The following is a 9,447-nucleotide window of genomic DNA, read 5'->3' on the forward strand; positions in this document are numbered from 1 at the left end:
CAGAGTATTGAGGAAAAAAACGTCACTGGAGAGACAGGGAGAAGGAGGTCAGTGTCGTGGGTGAAGGGAGGGTCTGGTGACCCCAGCGGTGAGTAAAGGTGAGTCAGAAAAAGAAGAGCGAATATCATCAACCTTTTTTTCAAAGTAGTTGACAAAGTCGCATTGACAGAAGGGAGGAGGGGGAAGGGCTTTGGGGGTTCCAAGAGGGAGGGGAGGGGAAAGGGGCTTTGGGGGGTCCAAGTGTTAGCCCATTCCTGAATTCTAGTCAGGTTCACCCTGTAGGTCTTCTTGGTCACCTTCCCATTTTTAATAGGCCTGTGGAGCAGGCAGTCATCCGCCGAATAACCGCACTGTAGATGCTACATGTGACAAGCAGGTCATTAATGTAGCATAAGAAAAGCAATGGACCCCAGCCACAGTGCCTTGTGGAGACACCAGTAGTCAACACGTGAACTGTACTTGATTTCACCCTTCTATGACTACTTGTTGGCCTCTTTGCATAAGAAAGTTTGTGGTTCCAATCAAGTATTGGACCGGTTATACCCATGTGGGCCAGCTTTAGCAACAGGCGCTTATGTGGAACCGTGTCAAAAGCCTTTGAGAAATCAAGGATTGCCACATCGACTTGCAATTTCTGGTCATGATATTTTGCCAGGTCATGCATTGTGACTAGGAGTTGAGTTTCAGACTAATGGTTGTCGAAATCCATGCTGGAACGGGGTGAGGACATTATGCCTTTCCAGGTGATTCAACAGGTGTTTGCAAATGATGTGTTCCAGGAGTTTACAACATACTACTGTCAGGGAAACTGGTCTGTAATTTGTGGCGGTGTGCCGGTCCCCTTTCTTGAATATAGGTGTAGCGGCCAAAATCATATAGAAATAAAACAGATAATTACCTTAAAATAATACAGCCGCTGAGGCACTAGTTAGCGGATCTTACGCAGGGCAATGATCCAGGTCCAGACAAGATTCTCCATTTGTGCAATTTATTCCAATAACAAAGTACAACGAACAGGTTTCCTATATCCCTTTTCCTTAAGCCTTTCCTATGGCTTTCCTTTTGCTGGCTTGAAACACCCTGGTAAAAAACCTTTTGCCTACTAGTGCTCTGGCTCCCACCACCCACCTGTCTCCAATATATACAATTACACCAGGTGCTCTAATCACCCAGTGCCCAAAACATGCCTTCAAAATAAAAGCATAGAAACTACTTTAATTTATGAAGCTAACTAAGAATACATATAAATAAATGATAATAATAAACAGCAAGAAAATAAATGTTAAACTATTAAATAATATAAAGAGATATATAGCTCCAACACTGTCTATTATGCTTTATGGGGGTTCCTTACTTTCCCGCAGGGTTCTATGCACGTAACTGGTCTGCTAAAGCTATAATCCCTGTGTATCCTCCAGAGAGACTTCCACACGTCCTTACTGGTATCTTCAGCGTTCAAGACACCCTGCAAGTGTAATACAATGCATCTTAATCTCACACTGCTGTGACCTGGGTTTGTGTATAGCAGCTCCTCCATCAGAGTGAGTGAACGAGGCGTTATCGCAGCGAGTTCACACGGTGCCAGGACGAATCGCTGCTGAGATGTACACAGGTACACCGATAGCACTGAAATATGTGACTGATGTGTTGATAAATCGCATCTCAGGTCTCAGCATCCGTGCACTTAAAGAGAACACATCAGTGCCGCTTGCAGCTTTATGGGTGGATTTTCACATTTTGGAGGTCATCATGTCTCTGCAACAACGTGCTGATGAAAGTCTGCAGTGGAAAATAACAGACAGGTTTATTTACTGCTGAGAAATGCCAGTGCTATGTATAACTGATACATGCTATTCGTGCTACACAGGCATGTAAAGATGGTTCAATCTTGCTCCACTAGCTCTTACACCATGTAGAATATTTTAAAGCGAAATAACCACTTCTTGCAGCTGTCAGCCACTTTCCCTTCTAGCTGGCAGGATTACAAATAAACCTTTCTTTGCCTTTTGATATATTTTTGGTTTGTGCTTACAGTATCTTCAAACAATCTATTTTCTATCCTTTTTACCAAGGATTTTGTTGGTTGATGGTTTTGTTTTTGCGAAAGCATTCTTCTTGTTTTACTCTCAAACACTTAATAACAAAAGAACTTAAAAAACACAACTCTTTTTTTTGTTTTTTATCCACTCACTGTTAGCAACAATAGTTAGCACAACCACCTCAGATTAGGCTAACCCCTCCTTCTTTCCCCCCTTCTTCTTTTCCTAAATTGAAGTTGAATCCGACCCCTCACTAACACAGCTGTATCATTTTCATTGATGCAGCAAAGTTGTTTATGTTTGTGGCAGATGGCCTGGATGTTTTAGTCTCCTGCGACAGAACGAAGTGCAAAGAGGCAACCAGAGAGGAATGTGACTTGTTTTCCTTTTGCGTTTCATTTGTCCCTCCTTACTCCTCGTTCTGTCCCAACTCATCTGCTTCAGGTCGCTGATGAGACTGCGCTCCAAGACATGAGATAATTGTCACTCGCTTTCTACATCCACGTGTGTGTGTGTGTGTGTGTGTGTGTGTGTGTGTGTGTGTGTGTGTGTGTGTGTGTGTGTGTGTGTGTGTGTGTGTGTGTGTTTACACTTGGGATATACAGGCCTTTTGGCAGTCTCCTTTTCATTGTTTTGCCATAATTAGTAGGCTTATCTGAAATACGGAAACTCACACACTCACTCACTCACTCACTCACTCACTCACTCACTCACTCACTCACTCACACACACACACACACACAAATTATAGTAAAAACCTGAAATATGACTTGTATTTCGCGGCCGCTCCTTCTCCCCGCTGCAGGTCATTAGTTACAGCCGTCCCGCAGAGAGGAGAACATGAAAGGGTCTCTCGTGTTGAGCAATCGACTCAATCCTCTCTCATCTCGGAGCAACACTGTGATCAATAACGCAGTATCGCAGCCCAACAGAAAACATGGAGGATTCCCCGTGTGTGTGTGTCTGCTCAGCAAGAAGTTTATCTTGCAGCACAGCACCGCTTCTATCTGTCCCTGCAGCGTCTATTTATTCAATATCCATACGCAAAAGGGTTTTATATCGCTGCCCTTTCCTCTGTGACCCTTTGAACAATGTCAAAGGCTTGATAGCATATCAGTAGAGTCAGATAAAATGGACGATAGTAAATCTAATTTATAGTCTCATATCTAAAAGAAAAACACACCCTGTTTTTAAACCTCCAAGCCCATGGTTCAGATGTGGTCTTGGAGTAGTTTAAGGGTGCAATGGTTCCTTTCAATATTCATTTTATCTCCTTCCTATTGGTCGAATTTAAAAATTAAATATATATATTATTTGTAGCCATTGGGTCGAACCACGCCCCTTAACTGTGATATAATGACCATATACAACGGCCTGTCGTGAGCTATTGCTTAAATATATTATTTGTTTCCCTAATTTTTGGTTTGTTTGGTGCCAAATTGTTAAAGCACTTTGAGCTGCATCCGCTGTATGAAAAGTGCAATAAAATAAAGTCAATATTTGTCAAAGAAATCATTGCAAAAACAAGGTACAAGTAGAACAAATGCCTCTCTACATATATGGGAGTACTCTTATGTAGCCTACTGCCTGTCTGTTTTTGTTTATATCACAACAATTATCTGAAATGAAATCTATATTTACATGTATGTTCAGTAGCATGTCTAGAATTGTGGATTTCTGTCCTTTTTTCCATCGTAGCGCATGCCTTACCTTCTTGTGCTACGTTCACCTTTACACATTATTCTCAGGGTCCCATTATAGGGACCCCAACAACCTGTGAAACATCAAAGATTTATTACTACAGCATATAATCAAACCACCCAGGCTCTTAACATAGTCGCAGCAGTGCTGATGAATCATGTTTATAACCAATGTTTCTCAACTGTTGCACCTACAGAGGATGCTGGGAAATCACAACACCAAAGGGAACTAACTTCATTAAAAAGAGAAATGATGTTGTTCTGAACTCAAACGAGCATATGGGTTCAACAAGGACAAAATAAATTGAGTATTGACTTCATTTTTTCGTTTAATTTGTTTTATGGGAAATAAATGTATTTGTTTTTAATACAAGAGGGGATTCATGGACACAACTACATTTAACAATCAATACATCTCCATTCAAATAGGAGCTATACAATGATTCATACTGGGTAGTTTATTAAGCAAAAATAAATGATACGCTGATTTACAGACGTGTTTTCCCCCAATGTAAATCAATGGGTGCAAATGATGTCACAGCATGTTTGATATTCTGAGGGATTAAAAGCAACTAAAAAGTATTTATTTACAATATTCATTTTTTTTTAAGAATGTAGACTGAAGCAGAGCAAGCTCTACATCTAGTAGTAGTATTCGTTTATTTGTCCCCGAGGGGAAAATGGGTTGCAGCAAATCACAAGGCATTTAAAAAGATAAAACATACTAATAAACAACATAGACACAGATTAAAAAGAACAGGCATAAAAAAAAAATTGATCGGCAGATATGAAAAGGGGTTTAGGCCCTCATTTGCGAGAGGGTGGGGGGGGGGACAGTGCCAGACCAGCTGGGTAAACAGTGCGTCCTAGCCATCATTGATTCAGGAGTTTGATGGCTTGTGGGACGAAAGACAGCCTAGATCTGTTCTTTTTAAACAGAGGGGCACGATATCTCCGCCCGGATGGCAACAGTTCAAAATAAGAGACGAGAGGGTGCTCGGTCGCATCAACAATATATTGGCCATTAAATTCAAACTCGTCCTTGTAACAGGACAATTCTAGACTTAAAGCTCTATCCTTGTAGCATTCTAGACTAGAAAATTAGATTCCTGACAATTTACTGGACAATGTTACGGCCCTCCTGACTGACTTTTTCTGTGCCTCAGTGGCGTTGCCGAACCAGCATAGGATGCCGAAGGAGAGCACACTTTCAATAAAAGCATGACAAAAAATCTTAACCATTCTGTTGCCAACATTAAAACACAATCATTTATATTATATATCTATACGTAAAAGTATATTTCTTTCGACATAAAACATGTGTGTTTGAGCACTTCAGACATGACACAGATAACAGGAAAGCTATGATTGAGTCATCCATACTGCCTATACTGCCCCAAAAAGAAAGTGAAATCAATACAGTGATGCACACAACACACACATACAGTAAAGATGTGTTTGTGTGTGTACATTTGTTTCCTCTGGCAAATCAGAAAAAAATCTTTATGCTGTCAAGTCAACTTCAAGATCTGTCTCAGTATCTGCTTTCCCTCCTCTTTTCTTCTACTGATAAAAGAAGTAAAGAATAAAAGAAGAGGAAGTTCACGTAGAAATGGACGGTTAACTCTCTTAGCAGCAGCAACATTCATCCTGTCGGTGTGCTATCTTCTTTTATACGGTTTGTTTTTAAAGCTGCAGGCGTAGCTCTACAGAGATGATCTTTGATCGGAGATATTGATTGATCTGACGTTTGGTTTGCCAGTGGGGGGGGGTTGTGTGACAGACTAATATCTCTGCTGCCTGAAAACCTGAAGCACCAAAGCAGCTCCAAGGATTAAAGTGACACTAACCAAGGCTTCTACAAATACAAATGTATTACCAGCCGAAATCACAAAGTGGAGCTGCAGCAGGACTGAAATCGAATTACCCAAAATGTAATTCTGGTGATGGGTATGGTAACTTCTCTGCCTACAGGAAGGGATTCATCACAAAGTAAGACCCAAAGTTAAAGCCAAATCGTATCATTCGCCTCTCTCGTCCCTTTAGCTACGTTTGAATAAAAGGTTGGTAAAGACAGCGTGCATTCAGAGTTCTTTGGATTTTAAAATTCATGTATTTGCAGTTTTGTCTCGCTGCCATTCTCCACCTGTCTCATCTGACACGTCCTGGCAGCTCGAACAATAACGTCAGATTCATCAAGCTGCCTCTGTGCTGACTGTGGCTCTCTTTCTCTCCGCCTTTCTGCATTGGAACCAGCTTTCGGAAACACTACAGAGCCCTGACTACAACTTTTCTTTTGTTTCAGACTCCAGGAATCGTCCTTTCATTCTTTGTTTTCCTGCTACGTATTTCTACCACAATACAGTGACATCATAGAGGGTGGTGCTGGGTAATTAGACGAGATAAGAAGCAGGCCCTTGGACGGTGAACGCTCACCAAAGCTCGGGATGAGAACAAGGAGACAAAGCTTCTGCAGTGGTCAGCAAAAACTAGACACAAAGAAGACGACGATCAAAGAAAGGTTGGAGGGAGATGAAATGAGAATATGGGCGGAAAGAGAGAAGAATGGAGAGAGACACAGATGACGAAATTACAGCTAAAATATTTCCTGTTTCAAAGAGATGAAGCAAGAACTCTAAAGACATGAGAATACGGGAATACAAACATACGTATATTTGTTCAGTATTGAAGGGGAATACTTTAGATAAAAGGTTTGCTGTGTATGCATAATAATAATGTCATATTTGTCTTAAAGGTGGGGTGGGTAAGAATGGAGAAACCAGCTTGAGTGCGTATTACGTTCCCTTCTGAGCTAGGGGAATCAGAGGGAAGCAACACAACCAGAGTGGAATTGGTATAATTATAAGGGGTTTATTTTAAACAGCTGGTCAACAAAATGGCAGGCAAGCAGCCTGAAACAAACAAATTGCCACAAACACCGGTTTACATAACAAACAAAAGTGGCCACAAGGGCGCAAGTTTAAATGGGCAACCAAACTAAGGGAGGACTCTAAACAGTGAGTCTAAGCGCATAGGCTACAGGGAAACTAAATACTCACACACTAAATAAAGGAAACAAAACCTCACTGTAAAAGTGGTACAACTAGGAAAGGAAGGCTGTAAGAAAACACAGCTAGGACAACAGTCAAACAATACTAAACTAATCTAAGCATATCTAATCAAGCACATCTAATCACAACAATACTTCTAATACAAGGGCCACACAAGTTAAACACAGAACGACGAGCAAATAGCGAGAGGCGTCTGTTCATCAACAGAGCCTCCAGAGTGATGACAGTCCGCGGCCTTTGTACTCCTCCCCAGCAGGTGTGCGCCGGCTGTGCGCTGCGATTGGCTGTCGTCGATCCAATCCCCCTCTTCAGAGGCGGACAAGGAGATGACAGCCAATGACGTCAGGGCAACCACACAGCTCATTTACATATCACACACACACGCACACAGCTGGAAACACTCACAGGCCGATTAATGAGCAGACAGAAACAGCAGCCGTAACAGTGCGCTAGAATTGAAAATACACAACCGAAAAAAATCTGCCCCTTCCTTCAGACTTCCTTACAGAGCCCCTCCTCCAACACACACGAACGCGCACATGACCAATGAGGGCACGAGATAAGTTTGTGCACAGATGGAAGGCTGACAGGAAGTAGGCCATCCAATTATCTGCCGCGGGGCTGGCTATTTACAGCGCCACGGCTTCCACAGATGAAATATTTGTATATATTTATTGTCAAAGCATTTAATTTATTCATTGCTATCGGGATGTTAAGAGCATTCGATGGAATATAAAAAAAAGTGTTTCTGAAGTGAATTGCCTACCCCACCTTTAAGAAGAATTGTCATACAAACACAAGCTTTCCCTTAAAGAAACGATCAAAGTGATACCAGAAGAAATGTGGCTCAACGTAGCATAAACCCAGTCTGCTTCCACTCACTCCTTATGATTTCTTTCACTTTAATAAAAAAATATACCTATAGCCTCAGAATCCAAATGGAGAGGGGGGTAAATAGTGGGGAAATGGGGGAAAGGGCTTATTTTTTAAATGTGTTTTTATGCGTTGTAAACTGTACCCGTGTTTTCTTTTTCTTTTTTAATGTTCACCGATCATGCCATACTGTCGCAGTCATCATCTGTTCCTGTAAGTATTGAAAATAAAACCGCTCGCTAACATCTGGCGCTCTCTGACATTATCCATTTCTTCCTACAGACCTTTTTAAAGACCTCATACCCTGCAAGACTCATTTCTCTCTTCCTCACTTTCTCATACTCCACTTTTGTCGTTACCTCTCTCGCCTCCATTTCTCTCGCCTTCTCCCATTCTCTCCTCTACTGTCATCAGTTCAAGTGACAAAAAGCCTCACTTGGTGTCTAACATTTCATAGAGCGGCAATCAGAGTCATCTCCAAGGAGCCGGCTGTGGCTAATGATTCTCAGAAACTCAGCTCAGAGCCTCAGGCCAGTTCAGACATGAAAGGAAACTCTGGGAGAGGAAAGGTAAATGCTAATTATTCACACCACTTTCAAATCTCATCACTCAATAGGAGAGCTGACAGCAGCCTGCTGACAAAATGAATCCAAGCTACGTCCAGAACAAGGATGTCATGTGCAGGGGCGCCGTAAGGGGGTGAAAAGTTAGGACGATTCTAAGGGCTCGTGACTGACAGGGCCCCAAACATTTTTAGAACATTAATAAAAAAATGTTTAAGTAACCAATGTGATATCTTTTCATGGGCCCAAAATCCCTGGCGGCGCCCCTTCTTCTTCTTTCGTGTAACGTCAGAGGTCCAACTCGGTGTTGTGTAGCCATGCCCGCATCTCTGGTCCTACGTCGAAGAGGCTGGCTTTCGGAAGCCAGCCTCTTCGACGTAGGACCAGAGATGCGGGCATGGCTACACAACACCGAGTTGGACCTCTGACGTTACACGAAAGAAGAAGAAGGGGCGCCGCCNTGTCCTCCCTTAACTAAACCTTTATCGAGAAGGAGCGAACTCTCTATATAACCATATAGAATTTTATATTCCCAAGTAGAAAAACTCTTAGTAATTCAACTGATACCAGTAAAAAAAAATGGGTTCGTCCTTTGCTTGTGTCTACTTGATCATCTTTGCAACTCAAGTATCACCTACTTAGTGTGTACAAGGAGACCTAAGTTGTTGTCCCGGGCACGATGTCCGGAGTGAAGTTGGTCATCGAAATTTCACAAAAACACATGAAATAATTTTATGGTAATAAAACTCCAATTTCCATCCCATAACACAAAGTGCAAGTTCTTTGTGAAAAACAATAGTAAGGTACCTTACGAGAAATTCGTAGGACTATCGTTACTTATTTCAAATTTACGAAACTGTTATTTATAATATGTTTATAAACGTAGACACCTCTGCATCATGACATTTTTCGTGCTAGTTAGTAAGAACTCGACCTATTCATTACGACCTACCGGATGACTGGACAGTCGGAAGAGTAGACGACGTAGTTTGGATAAGCAACGGGAGTAACAGTACACATGACAAGCACACACACCTCACTGCCCGAGACTCCTTCGACTTTCTACGTTTAAAAATAAGGCGACGCATGAAAGTTTAAAGATAGCGTTGAGCTCGACCAGAGGTAAATGAGGATAGCCATCTCAGGTTATTTAACATATTGCAAGATGGAACTTCAAATTTGGTTCCATCGAGACAGCATA

General features: G+C 41.8%; 1 pseudogene; it reads left to right on the forward strand.

Moving 5' to 3' along the window:
- LOC104962763 (tripartite motif-containing protein 16-like) overlaps positions 1–7,150 on the forward strand; it is a 17,901-nt pseudogene extending 10,751 nt beyond the window's left edge.
- Positions 7,151–9,447: the final 2,297 nt, after the last annotated feature.

Source organism: Notothenia coriiceps, unplaced genomic scaffold (assembly GCF_000735185.1).
Source record: "Notothenia coriiceps isolate Sejong01 unplaced genomic scaffold, NC01 NC01_scaffold00035354, whole genome shotgun sequence".
Lineage (NCBI taxonomy): Eukaryota > Metazoa > Chordata > Actinopteri > Perciformes > Nototheniidae > Notothenia > Notothenia coriiceps.